This window comes from Papaver somniferum, unplaced genomic scaffold (genome assembly GCF_003573695.1).
Source record: "Papaver somniferum cultivar HN1 unplaced genomic scaffold, ASM357369v1 unplaced-scaffold_131, whole genome shotgun sequence".
Taxonomy (NCBI): Eukaryota; Viridiplantae; Streptophyta; class Magnoliopsida; order Ranunculales; family Papaveraceae; genus Papaver; species Papaver somniferum.
In genome coordinates, this window is record NW_020622270.1 from 1,933,442 (window position 1) to 1,945,104 (window position 11,663).

Consider the following 11,663-nt stretch of genomic DNA (forward strand, 5'->3'; position numbering starts at 1 on the left):
CTTGTATAATTCTTGTGCTTTATGTGGAATTGGTGCTGAGTCGCAAGACCACTTATTTCTCCATTGTAAGATTGCATACAAGATATGGTTTAGCCTGATCCCTAAAACAGGTTGGGTGTGGGTTCTGCCTGGTTCTATGAAGATCTTAGCAGATATGTGGCATCACCATTTATTCTCAAGCTCTGGTAATTATATTTGGGATTTGATTCCGGCAGCAATTGTTAGTACGATTTGGAGAGAAAGGAACTGCAGACGTTTCGAAACTCAATATCTTTATAAAACAGATGATGACTTGGTTAACGAAGTTAAATCTGCAGTCCTAGCTTGGGTAGCTGCAACAGGACATCGTATTCACTTGAGTTTCTCAAGTTCTGTGTTAAATACCTGGATTCTATCTTCATGTAATCTATAGCTTTCTTTTTTCATCTACCTCTGGTAGAAACTATGTACATTTTCTACTTCTTAATACAACTTCCCTTTTGATAAAAAAAAAGACACTATAGTCCACGGACATATAACTATGCTATTAAATTCATTATTTATCCAAACTCTTGTCGACTACACAACTATGGTATAGACATGCTTAAGCAACAACCAACAAGGATAAATCATGTGAGAAAAAAAATTGGATTTTCCGGTTCCAACGTTGGGAATTACGTATATGTATATTTATGTGTACCGCCGTGTCCCCCGTATCATGGAACTTTGGAGTTATCGTATTGGACACATGGAACCATCTCTTATCGGACACCCGTAGTAGTTTCGGTTCCCGGTGTCCACCACCATTCGTTCTTGATTGGGAAACCAAGCATGTTTGTTCCAACCAACGTCTGTTTGCACCATATGAGGAGACTAAGAACGCAGAACTCTTATTCACGGGAAATGCTGCACTTCGGAAGTTAAAGTGTTGGGTACTGTAATACCAAAAATATGATCAAGAAACTGCTCAAGAAACCCTACTGTTAGGGGCAGATGTTCAAGCAACTACTGTCTACTGAGGTTGAAGCTAATGAATGAAGTTGAACATGCTGAGAATGATGTTATTTTTTCAGCTTTCTTCTCTTTTGGGAAGAAGTAATAATCTTATTTCTTACTTCTTCGTGTAGAAACATTTACTTTTATTCCTTGCTTTGTTAGGATTTCATCTTTTGCTTTAATATCTACCAGCTTTAGATGTTTAAATTCTTATGCTCATTTATTATCCATTGCACTCGGTTGAATTTTTTTGTTGTCAGATGAGTATTAGCTTGCTTCTCGTACGTAGCTTTACAACTTCATTGTTATAGGTTTCAGCTTTAACCTTTCTCCTTAATATTGCCTTACCTATCCTGGTATAAGACATAGCAAATTTGTTTTAGGTACCATTAATTCAGGCCATGAGGTAGGTCATATACAGGGTCTGACATAATTCGTTGTGTATTGTTCGTTAATGATTCACACATTTTTTAGGAGAATAATACGCCCTATACGAAATTCCCGAAAATGTTCCGGTTAATTCTCCTAACTCAAAAATATGAGATCTTTGATGATGATGATAAATGGTGGGTTTACCTTTCCGTTCGCTAGCAGAGATCGATGTGATTTCTTCAATATCTTTACATATCTTTGCCAATTTTCGACAAGACTTCTAAGTTCAGATGCCCCGAATGTTCACTCCTTTAGAGCATCTCCAGTAGTACGTCGAAAAAAATTGGATGTCCAATAGTCAAGGTTATACTATATATTTTAGATTTAAATAAATTTTAGAATAATATGTAGCCTGGTTAAGACTTTCTTTTAATGCCTTCATATTTAGTATATGATCTTCCTAATTTGTAGGACCTAAGCATTGGAGATGCTTTTATACTATATGGGATCTAGCTCCTGTCGTTGTTTAGAGCATTTCCAACAGTGGGTGTTAATAATCCTACATGGAAATTTTATTGAGATCCATATTTAGGAAGATTTTTAAATATAGTAAATATAGGATCTCAGAACTAATAAACAATCTCCAATAGAACATAGGTTTGACCCTTGGAAAATCTTACCTGATGACTTAACCGTTTAATTATATTATAATTAATTATTAAAAATCAAAAATATGACTTGGAGGTCATTCTGAAGGTCTAAATAAGATTTTCTTTAAAACCTTCAAAATTAATGTTTCATCCCTCCTGTTTTCTAGGACCTACTGTTGGAGATGAATTTATTTAAAATAAAGGTCTAAAATCCTACGTGGCATTAAAAATAAATCTTTCACCTTTTATTGAAGATGCTCTTACTTGTTTGTCACGAAGAATGAAATATGGAAAAACATTTAAAAAAAATTAATTTCACCATCTGTTGGAGATGCTCTTATGAGATATCAGAGAGAACCGGATTCAACTCGACTTGATAGACTGATCGGTTGAGGAGTCATGCATGTGACCCACCCCCAACACTTGGGTTTGGATAGTCCGGTGGCGCCCGCAACATCTGAAATTTGACCAACGAGGATTGGCCCAGTTATCTGGTCGAACTCCCATGTTATAGTAGGTTAGGGATTCTATCGTATTGGTAGTGTACTCTGTTTGGCTATAGACGCATTGTAGTGAAGACCAACCACTGTGGTCATATACCCCATTGTTTATTATTATTGAAAACTTCTTAACAACAATGTCAATATCTACTGCAGAGTTTTCTACAAAGATTTTGGATCATTTAAAAAGAAGTCGAACTTGAATTTTACAATGCCAAATGATTTCTTTTCTTTCATGTTTTCGTATAACATTTCTATGTCATCTAAAAAACAATTTCAGTTGTGGTGTATGGCTTCTACGGCTGTTGTTTGAAGTACATGGTTGAAAAGGAATACTATAGGTTTTGTTAACGAAGAAAGTTCTGAGATTGCAATTCAAAAAATGACTAAATATATGTTATTCACTTGTTGTTTGGTCTTCAAAAATTTAAAATCTCCAACTTTAAGGATGTCAACGAAAAAATAGAGTAAACACTGCAGATAATCTCAGGCATTTGGTTTCTTTGCTTTACTCTCACTCAGTCTCCCTCGGAATCTCAGTTTAGGAAACAAAAATTCGAGATTTACGGAAGGCGCAGTGATTTTAAAGGTATTACACCCTCTTCTACTAGTACCTAACGCAACTTAACCATCACGAAATTCAATTTACTCACCTGTTTTAATTAGTAAATTAAGGAATTCCAAATATCTAGGGCTTTGGTCCAACATTTTGACAAGGAATTCTTTCGAGTATTAAGGTGTTACTGATATTACTAACATTTTAAACTTCAGTCGTTGTTTTGCCTAGACGCAGAAATCTGTGGATTATTTGGGATATCTCTCGACGCATTTGTATTTGGTTACTTGGAAAAAATTGAATACAACATTCGCACACTCTTCTTCTTTTAACCACGCTTTCTATGATTGGAAAAATATTTCTTTACTTGTTATCAGTTCGCTCACCAGATAAATCTCAAGAATGGAGTCAACCGACAACAAGGGTAAAAGAGTAACAGATTCTGATCCTGAAGTTGATAAAGTAATTGATACTGAAAATCTGAGGAACCCTTCTCCTTATAACTCTTCCAATTCAAGGTATGAAATAATTTCAATATTCAATCATTGTAAAAACTAGAAACCATCAAATTAGTGTGTGTGTGTGTATGTGAGTGTATGGGTTCATTTTCCCTAGAATGCTAGTATCTTTATAAATCTTACCATTTTTCGAAGCATAAAAGCGGTCATCTACCCTATTGTTTATGAACATTAAAAACTTCATAACGAAAATGTCAATATCCACTGCGAGTTTGCTACAAAGATTTTGGATTATTTTAAGGAAAATACGAAGTTGAATTTTAAAATGCCAGATGATTTCTTTTCTTTCATATTTTCGCAATATTTTTATGCCATCTAAACAACAATTCCAGATGTGGTGTATGGTTTCAGTGGTTGTTGTTTGGAGCACATGGTTGAAAAGGAATATTAGAGGTTTTGTTAACGAACAAAGTTCTGAGATTGCAATTCAAAAAAAGACTAAATATATGTTATTCACTTGGTGTTTTGTCTTCAAAAATAAATATCCAACCTTCAAGGATGTCATGCCAAAAATAGGGTAAAAACTACAGATAATCTCAGACATTTGGTTTCTTCGTTTCACTCTCACTCGGTTTCCTTCGGAATCTCAGTTTCAGAAAAAAAAAAAACCCAGATGTACGGAAGGCGGTGTCGGTGATTTTCAAGGTATTACAATCTCTGCTACTAGTACCTAACACAACTCAACCATGACGAAATTCATTTTAGTCACCTGTTTTAATTAGGAAATTACCTAGGGATTTGGTCCAATATTTTGACAAGGAATTGTTTCGGGTATTAAGGTGCTACTGATATTACTGACATTTTAAACTCCAATCGTTGTTTGTCTTAGACGCAAAAATCTAGGGATTATTTGGAATATCTCTCGACGCATTTTTATTTGGTTACTTGGAAAAAATTGAATTCAAAATTCGCACACTCTTCTTTTTTTAACCAAGCTTTCTATGATAGGAAAATATTTCTTTACTTGATATGAGTTTGCTCTCCAGAATAGAGTCAACCGACAACAAGGGTAAAAGAGTAGTGGATTATGATCATGAAGTTGATGAATAAATTAATACTGAATATCTGAGGAAACCTTCTCCTTATAACTCTTTCAATTCAAGGTATGAAATACTTTCAATTTTCAATGATTGTCAAAACTAGAAACCATCAAATTAGTGCGTGTGTGTGTATGGGTTTATTTTTCCCATAGTGCTAGTTTCTTTTTAAACCTTACCATTTTTCGAAGCATAAAAGCGGTCGTATACCCCATTGTTTATTATCATTAAAAACTTCATAACAACAATGTCAATATCCACTGCGAGTTTGCTACAAAGATTTTGGATCATTTTAAGGAGAATTCGAAGTTGAATTTTAAACTTCTCTTTCTTAAACAGTTCAATTTCTGTTTTCACATTTTCGATTCTGATAATGACAAGGAAGTAAAGCATTCATCATCGTCATCAAGCGGTGTTCAATCTGTTATCAACTGTCTTTTTTGAAGGAAGAAACGTAAGAATATCCCTTGGTAGTTCATCTTTGTCGATTTTTTAAATTGTTTCTATGGAGTTTTTAATGTGGAATTGGGGTTCTGAATGTCAATAATAAACCCTAGTTGATTTGTTTGATAGTTGGTTGGCTGATTGAAGTGTTTTGTTTGTGTTTTGATGCTAAATTTGAAGCTTGTAGTTCTATATCTGTTTTTAGTAGACTTTTTTGCATGCAATTAGAAATTGATGAATGGTGATGTTGTTATCAAATATGATAAAACTATTGATGTTCTATTGATCTAATTCCATCTAAACAACAATTCCAGATGTGGTGTATGGTTTTTGCGGTTGTTGTTTGGAGTACATGGTTGACAAGGAATATTAGTGGTTTTGTTAACGAAGAAAGTTCTGAGATTGCAATTCAAAAAAGGACTAAATATATGTTATTCACTTGGTGTTTGGTCTTCAAAAATTTAAAATCTCCAACCTTCAAGGATGTCATGGCAAAAATAGGGTAAAAACTACAGATAATCTCATACATTTGGTTTCTTCGCTTCACTTTCACTCAGTTTCCCTCGGAATCTCAGTTTCAGAAACCCAAAATACCCAGATTTAAGGAAGGCGACATCGGTAATTTTCAAGGTATTACACTCTATGCTACTAGTACCTAACTCAACTCAACCATGAAGAAATTCAATTTAGTCACCTGTTTTTAATTAGGAAATTAAGGAATTCCAAATATCTAGGGATTTGGTCCGACATTTTTGAAAAAGCGAGGGTACAACAACCACACCCAATATTTCGTTTCGGAAATCTGTATGGACAAACTCCAATATAATTCCAATATAATCAACTAGACAGTCAGACTCAATGAATGGAAATACATACAAGAGTTGTATCTCTGTTTCTCAATGTAATCAACAAATCAAACAGATAGAAATCCGTGAGCCTGATTATTATGAGAAAGAACTTGAATGGTACCAAAGACCAATATTCAAGTGTCAATCAATTTATATCAACAAACAAAGGTTGGACTATCTAAATGATTGAACTATGCACAACCTGTGATATTTCAATTTTATAAAAAATATAATGCGGAAAAGAAATAACACAGACACCAGAATTTTGTTAACGAGGAAACCGCAAACGCAGAAAAACACTGGGACCTAGTCTAGATTTGAACAACACATTGTATTAAGACGCTACAGACTCTAGCCTACGACAAGTTAACTTCGGACTGGAATGTAGTTGAGCCCTAACCAATCTCACACTAATTAAGGTATAGTCGCGTTCTTTACGCCTCTGAATCCCAGCAGGACTCTACGCACTTGATTCCCTTAGCTGATCTCACCCACAACTAAGAGTTGCTATGACCTAAAGTCGAAGACTTGATAAATAAATTTGTCTCACACAGAAAAGTCTATTGAATAGATAAATCTGTCTCCCACAGAAATATCTACGATTTTTTGATCCGTCTTTTGATAAATCAAGGTGAACAGGAACCAATTGATACACCGGACTTATATTCCCAAAGAACAGCCTAGTAATATCAATCACCTCACAATAACTTAATTGTATGGTAGCAGAACAAGATATTGTGGAATTACAAACGATGAGACGAAGATGTTTGTGATTACTTTTTATCTTACCTATCGGAGATTAAATATCGAGAAAATCTTAGAGAAGATAGTACTTAATACGATAGAACAAAGTAAGATCAGTACACGCAACTCTAGAAAAAATAGTTGGGTTTGGCTTCAGAATCTCAATGAAGTCTTTAAGTCATTAACCTATAATGGTTTTAGAAAAACCTACTATCACACAGAAGGTGTGGGATTAGGTTTCCCAGTTAGCGAAAGCTTACCAACACATATTTCGAGAAATATGTAAGCGAGTTAAACTCATCTCGAAATATCAAATGTGTATAAAGTAAAGTCTATATAGATATACGACTTTTATCTCAATAGGAGATAAAATAGAAATAGACTTTTGAGTGATAAATGAGTTCAAGTCTCCACATACCTTTTGTTGATGAAGTTCCACAAGCTCCCCTTAATAGTTCTTCGTCTTCAATCGATGTATGCCGTGAAATCTAAAGCTCAACTACACATTTTATCCTAATCCGAGACATAGCTATAAGTAGACTAGAAATCAAGACTTATAGTTTTGGCAACTAAACTTCACAAACATGCTTGAGATAGCAACACTTGCGAGTTCGACCTAGCAGTGCTCTAACAATCCGCCCCTTTGTCAATTTTGGTGACAAAACTATCAATACATATGGATTACAAAATAAATAAACGTTGTAGCTTCTCATCCAAATGCTTGATTTCCTTGGTTCTTCAACATTACTCGAAATCTTCGTCACTTCCAAGTTCTCCAGTGATTCTAAACGTGTTCAACTCAGGATCATAGTTGTTGATGATTCGTAGCCATAACAATAAGAAAACAGTTGTTCTCAATCATTGTAATACAGTGTCATAGTATTATTACACAACATCAAAGTCCAATTGTATCACAACTTTGACAACAATACCATGGTGATAGGTATCACTCCCCCTTAGTCACTACTTCATATCACAATGAAAACCACTCCGCCTTATATAATGATCCGTAAACCATATGTATTTATAGTGTGAACTACACAATAATTCTCGCCCTTTTTGTCAATATAAATTGGCAAAGGTAAGAAAACTTGCGGGATCATAATGAAATTCTCATAGAGATACTTCATGACTAAAAGAGAACATATTAACCTTTTTTTCGATTATTTCACATAGTCAAAACTTAGTGTATTCATCAAGGAGTTTATAAAGATACAAGATAACTCCAACAATATTCCACAGCCGCACTCCCCAAAATGATTTGGAAATTAAGAACAAGTTCAATTAAGAACTCTCCCCCATAAAATGTCATTCCCTGAAGAACAAGAAGAGCGACCTTAGTTTTACAAGAGAAGAAGGATTTCTTTGGACATTAACAAATCACTTGAAACATGAATTTGTATCCAGAAAATTAATTAAATTAACCACAAAGGAATCTCAATGATTAATTTAATCGGAAATGCTCAACATAAGAAAACTTACGAAATCGTACAGTACTTTCACATAGAAGTGGATCACGGAAAGATCAATACTGCGGAATATATATTCAAAGATTCATTCTATTTTTCATCATAAAGATACCATAGACTTAATCTTTATCATCAAGATTTCATTCTATTTTCCATCAATATTTGCATAATGACATAATAGACTTAACTTTTGACATATATGGGACAATCATAGTTCACGGATATAAACACACATATCCCATAACATTATTTGCAATATATAAAATCAATAAAGATTAATACTGCAAAATCATCTTTCAAAAAAAAATTAGTATTTAAATAAATAAATCTAAAAACATTGCAAGATGATAATCGTTGGCAATAGATATGTATAACCACAATAATTATTATTCCAAACCCTAGTTTTCCTTCTCAAAACAAGAAAAAATTCTCATAATAAGTTTCCTAGACAAAATAAAAATCAACAAGCTAAAAACAAAAGGACTCCTAAACCAGCAAAACCGATCATGAACTAAAAATCAAGGAGCTCTTCCGGAACCCTCACGAGTCTTGAGACATTTGAGCTTGTGATTGACAGCATCCACTGCTTCTTCAGAGAAGATATCCTAATAGAGAAGATCTTTTAACTTGTGTCTTCATGAGAACAAGGCCAAAGTTAACCTTTTTCAACTCATTTATTAACACATTGAGATCTTTCATAGTATCAACGAGTTGAAGTTTTGCTTCTTCAAAGTATTTAAGAAAATCATGAACCACTTCAGCAGAAACCATATCCTCATTCTCTACATCTTGATGAGTATATCCATAGTAGCATAAGACATCATCATAATCTTCAGGATTTTGATATTTGATATCATCAACATCTACTAGGGTTGTTTTCTTCTCCCCTTTGGACTTGAAACAAATTCCTTTATCAAGAAAACCTTTTTCAAAATCGCAAGTGCGAGAAGGTGATGACACTCTTGACAAAAAAGACAATAACCTAGAGTACGCGTACGTGACTCAATAGGCTTGATATTTAAATGGTTTCTTAGGGAATAACTTTAGGGTTTCTAAAAATTGGTTCGTGAAAAGTCAAAGTGGATACCCGTACGAAAACCAACATGGTCCCCAAAAGCAAAACTTTTAAAACTGAAAAGTACCTCTTTACAAGGTATAACAGAATTTAGCTATGTGAAAACAAATTTCTTACACAATATTTTGGCTCAATAAATTTTATATTCTCACAAGATAAAAATTTATATGACAAAAGTATCTCACAACTCATTTTTGTAAAAACAGAATTTTCAAAAACCATAAGAGAATAATCAAGGAGATTCTTGAAATAAAACAGTACTTAAGCAAAACTATCTGTAGATAAAAAGATTAGCTATGAACGATAAGAAAATATCTCAACTATTCAGAAAGCATTTAACCAATAAGTATACCTGATTATTAGCATATGTCAGTCAACATGATTTTTTATGAGTAAGAATTCAACCCTTGTGATTAATTAACACAAGTATGAGATTTATGCTCATCAAATGAATATTATTCATGGTTAATCCTGTTTTTTCTTCTAGTTTTTGGAGGAAACCCCTTTTGATGTGAAAAAGTATCATAAAACTTACTATCATCAAAGTATGAGACTAAGTTTGAATCATTACCAGAAGAAGTTTGGTTGGAGCATTCTGACAGCCTGTTGGTAAGATCTTAATTTGTATCCTTCAATTATCAGATTAAGGTTGTCCTTCATATCTCCATTATTTTTTTGACTTCCTGGTATCTTTCTCACATCTTGAACATCATCCTTCATCTTAGATTGAGAAGGACCTTTCTGAAATCTCCTTGAACGATTCGTATTAATGCTACAATTAGTTCGAACGTTTGATGAACAAATTGTATTTACCTTCCGGGAAAAATTCACAGGGTGAGTACTAAAACCGATAGGTTTAGACATCCAAATGTCAGTTACACCTTTGAGTATTAAATCCAAGGTGTGTTGAAGTCGACCAAAGTAGTTGTCATTCAGCTTTCGTTTGCTCTTCCGTTGAATATGTTCTTTTGAATCAAAAAAAAGACATACTTTATGATCACCTGAGTGATTAGAGTGTGTAGCATTAAAAAATTATTAGAATACTTCTTCCTTCCATGAGATGTGATAAATCCTTGTTTAGAGGAAGATACAAGCACATGTTTCCCAACAGGAAGGGACTGCGGTTTAGCTTATGGAACTAAATTTATCACAGTTGGGTCAGAAGCGATTGGTATAGTGGACTCTTTGGGACACCCTTGAATAGAGACTTTACTCAAAAGACGTTCAATTTCCAAGGCATCCTCTTTGAATTTCGCTTCGAGTAAGGTTTATGAAGGACAAACAAAGGAGTTTTCCTCGCGAAGAACCTTTAATTGAGAATCACGATCTTTTACCATACCAATCATCGTATTGACTTTGTGTTTCAGCCGATTGATTTCAACTGCCTGGATTCTAACAAGTTTTAGAATCGCTACACTCACCTATGATGCTTCCCTTTCTACTTCAGAATCAGATTCGTCAGTAAGATAATCAGGGTAACACATATCAATACTTGTCTGTTTCGTAGGAACATAATATTCATCTATATGTGAGATAGACAAGTCTTTCTCTTTAATAGATTTCATAGAAACATAACTTTTGTCTCTGGTGATGCGTTTGTCAGAGACAACACTATTTTCCATAGAGTCAGATTGCTACAAACACAGATTTATGAGGTCTTAAACGTGTTTGCATGCTCTGATACCAATTGAAAAGGCAGGGCTACAACAACCACACCCAATATTTCGTTTCGGCAATCTGTATGGACAAAGTCCAATATAATTCCAAGAGAATCAACTAGACAGTCATACTTAATCAATGGAAATACATCCAAGAGTTATATCTCTCTTTCTCAATGAAATCAGCAAATCAAACAGATAGAAATCCGTGAGCCTGATTATTATGAGAAACAACTTGAACGGTACCAAAGACCAATATTCAAGTGTCAGTCAATTTTTATCAACAACCAAAGGTTGGATTAGCTAATTGATTGAACTACGCTCAACCTGTGATATTTCAATTATATAGAAAATATAATGTGGAAAAGAAATAACACATATACCAGAATTTTGTTAACGAGGAAACCGCAAATGCAGAAAAACCCCGGGACCTAGTCCAGATTTGAACACCACGTTATATTATGCCGCTACAGACTCTAGTCTACTACAAGTTAACTTCAGACTGGAATGTAGTTTAGCCCTAACCAATCTCACACTGATTAAGGTACAGTAGTGTTCCTTACGCCTATGAATCCTAACAGGACTCCATGCACTTGATTCCCTTAGCTGATCTCACCCACAACTAAGATTTTCTACGACCCAAAGTCGAAGACTTGATAAACAAATTTGTCTCACACAGAAAAGTCTATTGAATAGATAAATCTTTCTCTCACAGAAATACCTATGAGTTTTTGTTTCGTCTTTGAATAAATCAAGGTGAACAGGAACCAATTTAGACACCGGACTTATATTCCCGAAGAACAACCTAATAATATCA